The 12,462-nt window shown below is 35.0% G+C and overlaps 1 protein-coding gene across 1 annotated transcript in view; it reads left to right on the forward strand.

Moving 5' to 3' along the window:
• Positions 1-4,700: 4,700 nt before the first annotated feature.
• CNGA1 (cyclic nucleotide gated channel subunit alpha 1) overlaps positions 4,701-12,462 on the forward strand; it is a 34,629-nt gene continuing 26,867 nt past the window's right edge. The window contains exon 1 of the mRNA XM_047856290.1: positions 4,701-5,060. The gene's annotated coding sequence lies outside the window, so the exon portion shown is untranslated. The remainder of the gene's footprint in view (positions 5,061-12,462) is intronic.

A 12,462-nucleotide genomic window follows, 5' to 3' on the forward strand; every position in this document is an offset into this window, starting at 1 on the left:
GGAACAATAATTGGCATAAGACAGGCAGAGGCAAAGTCAACACTAGCGTTAAGACTGAAAGAGTCTTGGAGTGCCTGGGTGGCTCAGTCAGTTAAGCATCCGACTTCCGCTCAGGTCATGATCTCGCCATCCATGAGTTGGGGCCCCTGGGCAGGCTCTGTGCTGACAGCTCAGAGCCTGGAGCCTGTTTCAGATTCTGTGTCTCCCTCTCTCTCTGCCCCTCCCCCACTCACACTGTCTCTCTGTCTCTGAAAAATGAATAAACCTTAAAAAAATTTTTAAAAAAGGCTGAAAGAGTCTTCTGTATTAGACAACGAGTAGCAATTTTCTGAAAACCCTTAGTCCCAAGAAGTAAGATCTAGCTGAGAATATGAAGAAAGTCCACAAAGGGTCTGACTCCTTTCCTGAATGATAGATCCAAACTGGCTGATTAAGACATTTAAAATACTTCAAGGAGAAAATTTCTTAGATGTGAAGAGCAGACTGATAATACAAAAACGATAGTTAAAAACTATAATTTTTGAGCACTTACCTGCAGATAAAATGCTAAGGGGTTTATAGGTGCATGCAGATGATAGTGTTTTCTCATATGCAATGCTTTTCGCTGTTGCTGTTAGAGACACATTGCTGATATGGGTGGCCTGGTTTGATTTTTAGTGCTCATACCTTCCAGATATTAGGGCAGTGTGGTGCTCTGGAGTCAGATAGGACTTGCTGCAGGCTTGACAGATAAAAAACAGAACACCCAGTTAAATTCTAATTTCCGACAAACATCAAATAGTTTTTTAGTATAAGTCTGTCTCAAGTAATATGTGGGCTATACTTATATTGTATTTTTATTTGCTGAATCTGGGAACCCTATCAGGATGTAAATTCCAGCTAACTCTGGCATAATACTAGCTATTTTGTCCCTGAGGACATTACTTCACCTCCCAGCCTTCCTTTCTTCCTCTGTAAAATGAAGTTGATACAGTACCTACCCCACAGGATTGTTAAGTTTTAAAACATTTATTTACCACTGAGAAAAGTTAAATTCCTTTCTGTCTTGAGAATTTCCCTTTGTGGGTCTCTTCATTACTTACTATCCTTTATATGGGTGATTTTAACATTTATTACCATTTCATGCTTTTTGAAATGTTTACAATTAATTTCATTGAGATGGGTTTGAGATACTGCCATATTATTCAAAGAAGGGGCTTATTTTCCTAAGGAGATTATGTAACTCTACTTAAAGAGACTGACACAATAACATTTTAGCATAAAGCCAAATTGTGACCAAAGTGGCTACATTGATTAGTTTGGAGGAAGTTTATAACAGAGTGGATTTATCAAACACACCCATTCTAGCAGTTTAAAGGGTATGTTTTTAACTACAAGATGGCAAACACGTAAGTTAAAATAGTATATTTGGTAACACATTGATTGAAAAATTGAAGGAAGTCAAATTACAAATGATAATCTTTTACTTAATGTTGTGAGGTCAAACAGGTAAACAGATTTTCTGGAAATTATAATGGCAATACAAATTGGAAGTAATAAGAATGGTAATACAGTTTAATCTAGTAATCTCATTTCTAAGAAAATAGTAATCACAGGTATATACAATGATTTAAAAATAAAAACATTCACTCAAAATGGATGAAAGACCTAACTGTGAGACAGGAAACCATAAAAATACTAGAGGAGACGGGGTGCCTGGGTAGCTCAGTAGGTTGAACATCCGACTTGGGCTGAGGTCATGGTCTCGTGGTTTGTGAGTTCGAGCCCCGTGTCGGGCTCTGTGCTGACAGCTCAGAGCCTGGAGCCTGCTTTGGATTCTGTGTCTCTTCTGCTCTCTGCCCCTCCCCTGCTCATGCTCTGTCTCTCTGTCTCTCAATTATAAAGAAATGTTAAAAAAAAATTTTAAAAATGCTAGAGGAGAAAGCAGGCAAAAACCTCTTTGACCTGGCCCGCAGCAACTTCTTACTCAACACCTCTCCAGAGGCAAGGGAAACAAAAGCAAAAATGAACTATTGGGATCTAATCAAGATAAAAAGCTTCTGCACAGCAAAGGAAACAATCAGCAAAACTAAAAGCAACCAACGGAATGGGAGAAGATATTTGCAAATGACATATCAGATAAAAGGCTAGTATCCAAAATCTATAAAGAACTTATCAAATTCAACACCAAGAAATATAAACAATCCAGTGAAGAAATGGGCAAAAGACACAAATGGACACTTTTCCAAAGAAGACATCCAGATGGCTAACAGACACATGAAGAAATGCTCAACATCACTCATCATCAGATAAATACAAATCAAAACCACAATGAGATACCACCTCACACCAGTAAGAATGGCTAACATTAACAACTCAGGCAACGACAGATGCTGGTGAGGATGCGGAGAAAGAGGGATTCTTTTTCATTGCTGGTAGGAATGCAGACTGGTGCAGGCACGCTGGAAAGCAGTATGGAGGTTCCTCAAAAATTAAAAATAGAGCTACCCTACTACCTACCAATTGTACTACTAGGTATTTATCCAAAGGATACAAGTGTGCTGTTTCAAAGGGACACATGCACCCCAATGTTTATAGCAGCGCTATCGACAATAGCCAAAGTATGGAAAGAGCCCAAATATCCATCAACAGATAAATGGATAAAGAATATGTGGTATACACACATACACACACACACACACACACACACACACACACACACAATGGAGTACTACTTGGCAATGAAAAAGAATGGAATCTTGCTATTTGCAACTATGTGGATGGGATTAGAGGGTGTTATGCTAAGCGAAATTAGTCAGAGAAAGACAAATGTCATATGACTTCACTCATATATGGAATTTAAGATACAAGACGAATGAACATAAGGGAAGGGAAGCAAAAATAATATAAAAACAGGGTGGGGACAAAACATAAAAGACTCCTAAATATAGAGAACAAACTGAGGGTTTTTGGGGGGGTTGTGGTTGGAGGGCTGGGCTAAATGGGCAAGGGACATTAAGGAAGACACTTGTTGGGGTGGGTGTTATATGTAGGGGATGAATTACTGGATTCTACTCCTGAAATCATTATTGCACTATATGCTAACTAACTTGGATGTAAATTAAAAATAAATAAATAAATAAAATAACATAACATAAAATAAAATAAAATAAAATAAAATAAAATATAAATATTTTAAAATAAAATAAAAAATAAATAAAATAAAATAAAATAAAATAAAAATAAAATAAAATAAATATAAAAATAAAAAATAAAATAAAAATAAAATAAAATAAATATAAAAATAAAATAAAATAAAATAAAAATAAAAATAAAATAAAATAAATAAATTAAGTTAAATAAAATAAAAATAAAGACATTCACTTTGAAAAATTTAGACTAGAGGAAATATGTCCAATGAAAGGGAAATCAGTCAATAAATTATGGAATAATGGAAGATAAAATATTATGCAGTCTTCTAAAGGATGCTGTAGGACATACTTAGTAATATAAAAATGACAACAATATAATATTAAAGAAAACCAGAATGATTTTATATAAAAACTGTCTATATGAATGTCTAAACGAAAATGTTAATATTGATTATGATAACAATAGGAGTAGGGTAAGAATATATTTCAGTATTTTTTCTTCCTTTCTATAATATCCAAATCTTATGAAACATGTTATTTTATGATTAGAAATTAAATATTATTTAAAAAATCCTGAAACCCAAAAGTCAACTTTCCAAAAGAAAAGAGTACTCAGTACTGGCCTCATTTTCTCTGCTCAGCATCGTGGGGTATTTCCCCTTTTGGGAGCCTTGCAGTCCGTTGGGTGCTGAGGCCATTTAACTGAAACAATAAACATTACTGGGTTGTTCGATGGCTAATTAGTCAGCAGGACAAATAGTTCAAGTACTGGAAAAAGAATGATGTATTTTTGGAGCTGATAGTTTGAAATGAAAGCAGTTTTGCTAAATAGAGACAGTATTGGGGCGCCTGGGTGGCGCAGTGGGTTAAGCGTCCGACTTCAGCCAGGTCACCATCTCGTGGTCCGTGAGTTCGAGCCCCGCGTCGGGCTCTGGGCTGATGGCTCGGAGCCTGGAGCCTGTTTCCGATTCTGTGTCTCCCTCTCTCTCTGCCCCTCCCCCGTTCATGCTCTGTCTCTCTCTGTCCCAAAAAATAAATAAACATTGAAAAAAAAATTTTTTTTTAAAAATAAGTAAATAGAGACAGTATTTATTTCATGCTGTTCTATTTTCAGTCAAAAGCCAAAGTTTTGTAACTGTGTAAACTGTCAAATGTCGCACTAAAAATTCTTAAGGAAATTTATTTTGGGGTCATTAGAATAACATTTAGATGCTAACTGGCATATCTTAATGTTTTTTCATAGCTGAAGTATGAATTACTCTTTCAGGCAAGTTCAGACTTACCCTATTTTTATCTCTTGCCCAGGTGTATTTCACACATGCAATTATTTCGCAAAATACACAATAAACAGATCAATGAATGAATAAATGCACCCTATTTATAGTTTAATAGTTTTTAATATGATGGCACTGTATTTAGAAATGTAATCATACTTTGTAAAAACCTAAACAATTCTTTCAAGAATTCACCCTGGATGAATTGATAGTGTCATTTTAATAAAATCCATTAGGCAGTATTACCTTTGGCTAACTTTACTTTCAGATTTGTTAAGAGGTGCATGTAGTTCTGAGAAACCTCCTTTTATCCCTCACTCTTATACATATTAATGAGCTCCAGCTCCAGCTAAGGATAATGGTGATTTGGTTGCTGTTATTTTCATCCGTATATAAATCCGCAAATCCAATACCGACTCATGAAAATCCTCCTTTGGCAATGCCACAGAATTGTTTCTTTCTTTGGGAATGATTAAGAAAACTAGCCGTTTTCACATGTTTAAAGAAAGGAAAAAGATCTGTATATTTATTATTTAAAAAAATTAGGACGTGGCTTTTGACAATGTCAAGATTTGCACTATCTCCCTGTTTGTTTTGGATATACTACTGACTTCTGTTTCTAGAAGACACAGATACATTGCTTAAGCAACCAAAGGTAAGAACCCAGTAGTAATTACTGTTGTATTTTCACATATGTTTACACCTCTGTTTTGATTTATTAAAGTATCAGCATTTGCTTTGTTCTCTGTTACGTGCTTTCTATTTACAGCAATGATTGCTTGTATCTTTATTGACTTCTCTGTAGTTTTGTCAGATAAATGAATATTACACTAAAATACATTTTTAGTTAAAAGTAATAATAAATAAATACCTGGTAATATGATTCTGTTAATCGGAATATCACAATTTGCTTTTTGCAAATTTCAAGTTCATTTTTAGAAGCCAGAAACAATAACTTTGGCAGATGTGTCTTTTTTCAAAGGAAGTGTCTTATGCCGGGTTTTCTTTCTCTTTAAAATGTTTGAAGATTGAACACCATTAAATTCGTATATATCTTAATAAAAAATTAATTCCTGAAAACATGAGCTTTAACTCATTGAGAGCTTCTTAAGTGTTAGATACTTCTAAGCATTATTATAGCAACCTGCACACTTCCTTTTAGAGATAAATAAGTGTTCTAAGGAGATTAAGAGGGTTCCTCAAGGTAAAATATTATTGTCGTGTGATGGAGACAGAACTGAAATCACCTTGCCTTCTTTTAATTCTCCATGATAGTCAGTATATTTTAATTAGACTTTTAAAAACTATTATTATTTACTGTCATGTTTTATTTTTATAAATTTAAAAACTACTCTTTATCACTTTTATTGTGTCAAGAATACAAAATTATAAATACTTGTCATTTCATTCTGTATTACAAAGCAAGGTGTTGTTAAACTAAGCTTTTAAAATGTTCTTATTAATAAACACACGGTTTCTGACATTTTGGTTTTTTTCATTTATATAACCCTTAATTGATTCGTTTAATTACATTCATTTTTTTGCTTAACATTCTTTCCATAAACATCTTTCACTCATGTCTTTGTTAGATCAAGCAGGCAAACGAAACAGGATGGTGTGTGTGGGGGGGGGGGGAAGCATCAGAGAGAAACTGTAAATAAAAGCCCTAACAGTTACTGATTACACTTTATATATCATAGAGGGTACACCCTCTTTTCTCTACACTTGGAATGTTTATAAATTGGTCACAAAATGATCTCGGTAAGGCAAAAAAGCATACAGGCTATAATCTCTGCCAACAGTCAAAGTTAGAAGTTAATAAGTAAAGTTTATATTAAAGACCCTACCCTTAGGAATAAAAAAAAAAATACTGAGGGTAAACTTGGGGGTGGGGGAAGAATCATCAAAAACTTCTTTAATTGAAGATAGAAAAACAGCAATTATAGATTTTCCTTTTCATGGAGGTAATTTTTTAGGCTGTGATGTTAATATGTGTAAAAGATCTGGATAAAATAGATTATTTTCTATAAAAACAAATGTAAAAAAAACAAATTCAATGTACATTGAATTTAGGAAGTAAAAATTCAATTGATGAAAAATTATGGGCAAAAGTGAGAAGAGTCCAAGAACTTCTTCCAAAAAAACGCCACTTGTAACTTAAAATTTTTTACTCAATAATTTATTCAACAAATGTTTAATTAGTACCTATTATGTGAAAGGCATTGTCTTAGCCAGAAACTTTGGTTTGTTTCTTACTGTGTCCTCATCAATAGGTCTAAGGAATAAATCCACATAATGCCAGAACCTTTCACCTTGGGTAAAAGTACACGAGAATTTGGATAGCATATTTTAGGTTTTGGCTATGGCACTAACCAAACTTCCCACAGCTACATCCCCTTAAAGGAGAAATATAACGTACCTTCCCTTCAGCAGACAACTGTTGTGCGAAGATTTTGAACTATGCTATGAACTATGCTAATATAGGCAAAAAAAAGCATACAGGCTACATTCTCTGTCCACTCTACACGGGGGACAAATAGTTATATTTATGCCTAATTGTTCTCACATGAACAAACGTTCCATGGTACACAAATTTAGCTTTAATTCATATAGTTTTAGTTGATAAAAAGGTAACTGATAAAATTCAACATCTATTTTTGATATGATAGCAAATTAATAATAAAATAAAACTCTTTAACACAATAAATAATTTATCCGAAATCAACGGGCAAAAATAGGAGAAGCTCCAAAGTCTGAAATAAAACAAGGAGTGCCGGGGTATCTATTATTTAACATTGTTCAGTGACTTGTATTCAACACAATAAGACAGGAAAAATAAATAAATACAGTTTTCAGAGATAAAATTATCATTACCTATGGATGATATAATTGTCTACTCAGAGTACTCCAAAGGATCAATTTAAGACTATTAAAACTAATAAAAATGTCAATAAGATAATAGGCTACAAAACAAATATGTAAATTAATAGTTCCCAATCAATACAATAAAAATAGATCTTATTTACAAATAAACATTTAACTACGTATAATGCATTTAATAGGAAATGTACATGCTTATTTAAAGGAAATAATAAAGACTTGGGGCGCTTGGCTAGCTCAGTTGGAAAAGCATGCTACTCTTGATCTCGGGGTTGTGAGTTCGAGCCGCATGTTGGATGTAGAGATTACTTAAAAATAAAATTTAAAAAAAAGAAAGAAAATTATAAAGACTTACAAAGTAGATTTTTAAAGCCATCGATAAATGAGATGTCCCTTGTCATGTGATTTTATTTTCTTATTATTTTTTTAATGTTTATGAGTGAGAGAGAGAGACAGAGAGACAGAGAGCAAGCAGGGGAGGGGCAGAGAGAGAGAGGGAGACACAGAATCCGAAATAGGCTCCAGGCTCTGAGCTGTCAGCACAGAGCCCGATGCAGGGCTTGAACTCACAAACCTCAAGATCGTGACCTGAGCCGAAGTTGGCCCTTTAACTGACTGAGCCACCCAAGTGCCCCCCTTGTCATGTAATTTTAAAAGTTTTAATATATTAAGCATGTTGATTCTCCCAAAATTCGTTCATACATTTAATGAAATATCTTTTTAAAACATATTGTGTTCCAGGGAACATTATTCTAAAGGCAACTGGGAATAATAAATGTACATGTTGTAGTGACGTAGAAATAGTTACTTAAGTGCAGTCTTTAACACGATGATGGGGTGTAGATGTTTATTACCTCTACATGTAGTGTAGATGTGGTGTTTGTGCAATACAATAAGTAACGAAAGTAAAACAATTTTTTTGGTTGTTTATTATGAGCCAGATATTATGTAAAGTGCTGCAGACATAAAAATCAGAGCTCACTGGTACCTGCTCTCAAGGCTGGTGGGAAAGACACCACTATAAAGGGATCATCATAAAAGATCCACGCTCTGATAATAAGTGCTCCCCATTATCTGAGTGTTCAGGGGAACCACACACACCCAGGCATCTTCTTCCTGCCATTAGAAATACTTGCTCTTACCTTTTTCACATGCTGGTTGCTCTGCCAAGAATGCTCATTTCCTCTCCTGTCTGGCAAACTACTCATCCTTCAAAATCCAGGTGCATATCCCCTGCTTTGGAAAGCTTTTTGTGAATCTCCCTGCTGTACGGTGTTGCACACACACAAAATTGTCCCACTGGATTTTTATTACGTACCTGGTTCTCTTACTAACTTTTCTTGGCCCGGGAGCCTGTCTTCATCAACAGCCATCCTCTTTTCTTTCTCGCCTTCGCACCTCAGCGAGTTACGTGGTGCTGCTGTTTACACGGCCTGTGCTCACCAAATGTTGAGAAGCAAAAATATTGAGTGCAGATTGGATTACGTTCTCTGCAAATGGTTTGCAAGTAAAAATATCAGTACTGTTAAGGTGTTTCTTTTGGGTACAGGTATAAATTTGTAAGAAAAGCAGGAAAAAAATTATCCTAAATCTCAAATACTCGTTGTGACTGACAAAATCGCCATATAATTAGAGTCCAGGGGACCTCAAGTGCTGAGTTCTAAGTATTTTTTGACTTTTATATGTTTCCTCAATTTTGTTATTTCCATAAAGTTTGTATTTGTGTTGTCCCAGGGCATATACAGAGAAAAAGGAAGTTCTCTGTCCTTAAGTAGCTTAGAGAATATTGGAAAAGTGGGACATTCACACGCAACCATAGATGTACGTACCAAGAAGTAAATGCTTAGGGCTAAAGAAATGATTTAATATATAGTCTCTCTCTGTCTCTCTCTCCCTCTCTCTCTCCCTTCATCTCTCTCTCTCCCTCTCTATGTATAATATATATAATTCATAATTTATTAATATATTTATTAATTTGGGGGGGGGTCAGTTTTTAGAATTCTGACTGCTTTCTGATTTAAAGGAGAAAGTAGAAAGATAACACATTAAAGCCTCCGACCATTGCAAAAAATTCCTTGTTCTTACCCTTGATCAATAGAATGTATTGATTTTAAAGAAAACTTTCTTCAATGATATAAGGTTTTGCAATACCCCAATGTCATAATATATATGACTTTATAGTTAAAATCAATTCTTTAAATTTATTTGAAAAAGATCTCTAGTCAGTGGGAATGTAGGAGTGAACAAGACACAATTTTTTGCTCTAATGCGCTTACATTTTCTGACATTTAAACCACTCTCTATTACTGTGTTTTCTTGTAAAATGTTTTAGCCAAGAAAAAGGGAATATTGGAAGATGTATTTATTTGGTTACTTGCTGGTTTTGTTCATTGGCTTTTGATCAATCAAGATTTTATTCTATGATGGTCACTCTATAAATTTTCTGTGGATTTTGAAGGGGATGGTAATGATTATAATAATTACGACTCCTTGGTGAAATTGTTTCTTCCTGAGAAAGAATCGTGTTTTCTTCATAAGTTGGTAACAAGTGACTTAGCAAGCCTGTCGGGTCCCAATGTTTGTTAAAGGCAGATAGAGCAACAGTGTTGTGCCAGCTCTGTTTTCATTTTCACGGGAATTACAGGTTGTTTATAATCCTATAAAGATAATTATTAAATAGTTGCTCTGACCAATTTGACCTCTTAAAGTGATAGTTCAAGGGGGAAGGGTTTAAAGAAAGATTATTTTAATCATTTAACTCTCTTTGTCTCCATGAGAAAGTTGATGGTCGCTTCTCTGAGCTTGGGGATTACATAAGAATATCATCAATTTGCATTTATATAGCCCTTCAATATTGCTTTCGAGGTATTTATGTGAGTTTTTTCATTAGCCCCCTATAGAGAATCAATCATCACCTTGGACAGGGCAAGTATTATCATCTCCACTTTACAGCAGAGGCGACTGAAGCTCAGAGAGATCTCTCTGCCAAGATCTCACCGGCAATTTGGGGAAGAGCTGGGGCCAGAACCAACATCATTGCCAAGCAGGTGGTGGCTGTTTCCAGGCACTGGCTGCCTGTCTCTGGTACAGCCAGCAAAGCCTGTTCTGGATGGTTACACAACTCTGGGAGGATTATTAAATATTAAGCAACAACCTTAACTCTGCAACTGAATACTGAGATTGGGCAAGGGCTGGGAAACATTATTTTAAAGAAAAAGTGCTGACACTAATTATTCTTGTTATGAAACAAAATTCCATTTAAGAATACTACCTTTTTTCCCATTAAAAAAAAATAAATTAGGAGAAAATGCAGAAGCGCGCAAAGAAGAAAGTGAAAACACTAATGATCTCACCACTGAAAACTTAACATGTTTACCATTTAAGTGCTTACCCTTTGTATGCACATATACACAATTTTTAATAAAATGGGATGATATTATAAATATTGCTGAACAATCGGTTTTTTCCTGCTTGACACAGTAGCGTGAACATTTCTACAAGTTGTTAAGTTATGCTCTTTAGAGAAAAAAATATCAAAATTTATCCTTTTATTATTAAGTTAATACATGCCCATTGTATAAAACTTGAATAATACAGAGAACAATAGAGAGTGCTCCAAAACTGTTGTTTACAGTGTAGTGCATATAGTTCTGCACTCTTCTATGAGGCTGAATTTTACTGGTTGCCTTGGCAGATGAGAGTGCCTTCTTTAGAAAAGCTTTGCCCTGTTGGAGAAGGGTACATCATTTATTTTAGAAGGTACATATTTTACTTATTAGAGCCAATGTAACAATGTCCGAAAAACAAACACATCATTTATAATAATCATTTGGAACATTCACAAAGAAATCTACTCCAGAAAGCACTGGCACACAGCAATCCTTATTTATACAAGCTGAATCATCCTTGGCCCTCTTCAAATCATTAGGTGGTGTGGGTGCTCTGACCTGCTTAATATGTAACTATCCTCTTTTAAAGATAATGTTTTTGGGTGCCGGGGGGAGCTTAGTCAGTTGAGCATCTGACTCTTGATTTTGACTCAGGGCATGATTCCAGGGTCATGGGATCAAGCCCCTCGTTGGGCTCTACACTGGTCATGGAGCCTGCTTAAGATTCTCTCTCCCTCTCCCTCTGCTCTGCCCCTGTGTGCCCACATGCTCTCTCTTCCTTTCTCTCAAAAAAAGAAAAGTAAAGATGATGCTTCAAAGTCTGCGTACTATGCCGGCCTTGCAAAATGAATTTCTCAGGTCAGTTTTCAGTTTTATCCAGAAGTTGTATAAAAGTGCTTGGGTGACATAATACAGCGCATTATGGATCACGACATAGTAGAGATAATAGTTAACTGAGATTAGAGGAGTCAGATTGCTTTGTAAGCCATATACCGGTAAACACGTATTGCTATGTAATTGAAGGGACTTACAGATTAGTAAAGTACACAAATGACATTAGTTGATGGCAGAATTTTATGTTTATTTTAGCAAAGTAAAGTACAATTAATAGAGAATCAGGGTGCATATTCACGTAGGGGATAGTAATAATGTCTGATGCCTAGCAGGCATTTATTAAACACATGTTACATGTTGAATGGGTGAAAGAATCCAACTGAAGAAAAATTAGCCAAGAATATGAACATCTAATTCACAAAGAAGAAATCCAAGTGACCAATGGACACATGCGACTTTTGCAACTTTGCTAGTAAATGCAAATCAAAAAAGTTTTTACTCATCAAATTGGGGAAAACCTTAAAATTTGGCGGCAGGAAGGGTTGGTGAGGATGTTGGGGATATAGCACATTTGTATAGGGTTGGCAGGATACATAAAATGATATTCCACTTCGGACAGTGATTTGGCTGGCTCTAGTAACCTAAAACTAGAACTAGCCATTCCATATTTGGATATGTACATAAGAACCACTCTCGCACATGTGTCTAAGGAGACATGCAGAGGAATTTTAATTTTGCTACAGCACTGCTCACAATTGCATAACACTAGAAAGAACCAATCTTTCGTTATTAGAGAGAAGAAATACACATAGAGAAAAGGAACACAATACGATACACGTAGACTGCAATATTTATAAACAATATTATAAAAGGAAAAAGCTCTGTATATTAGCATACTTTTAAAAACATAATTTTGAGTGAAAAAAGCAAGTTGCAAAATTATACACAGGTGAA

Source organism: Prionailurus viverrinus, chromosome B1 (genome assembly GCF_022837055.1).
Source record: "Prionailurus viverrinus isolate Anna chromosome B1, UM_Priviv_1.0, whole genome shotgun sequence".
In the NCBI taxonomy this organism is placed as follows: Eukaryota; Metazoa; Chordata; class Mammalia; order Carnivora; family Felidae; genus Prionailurus; species Prionailurus viverrinus.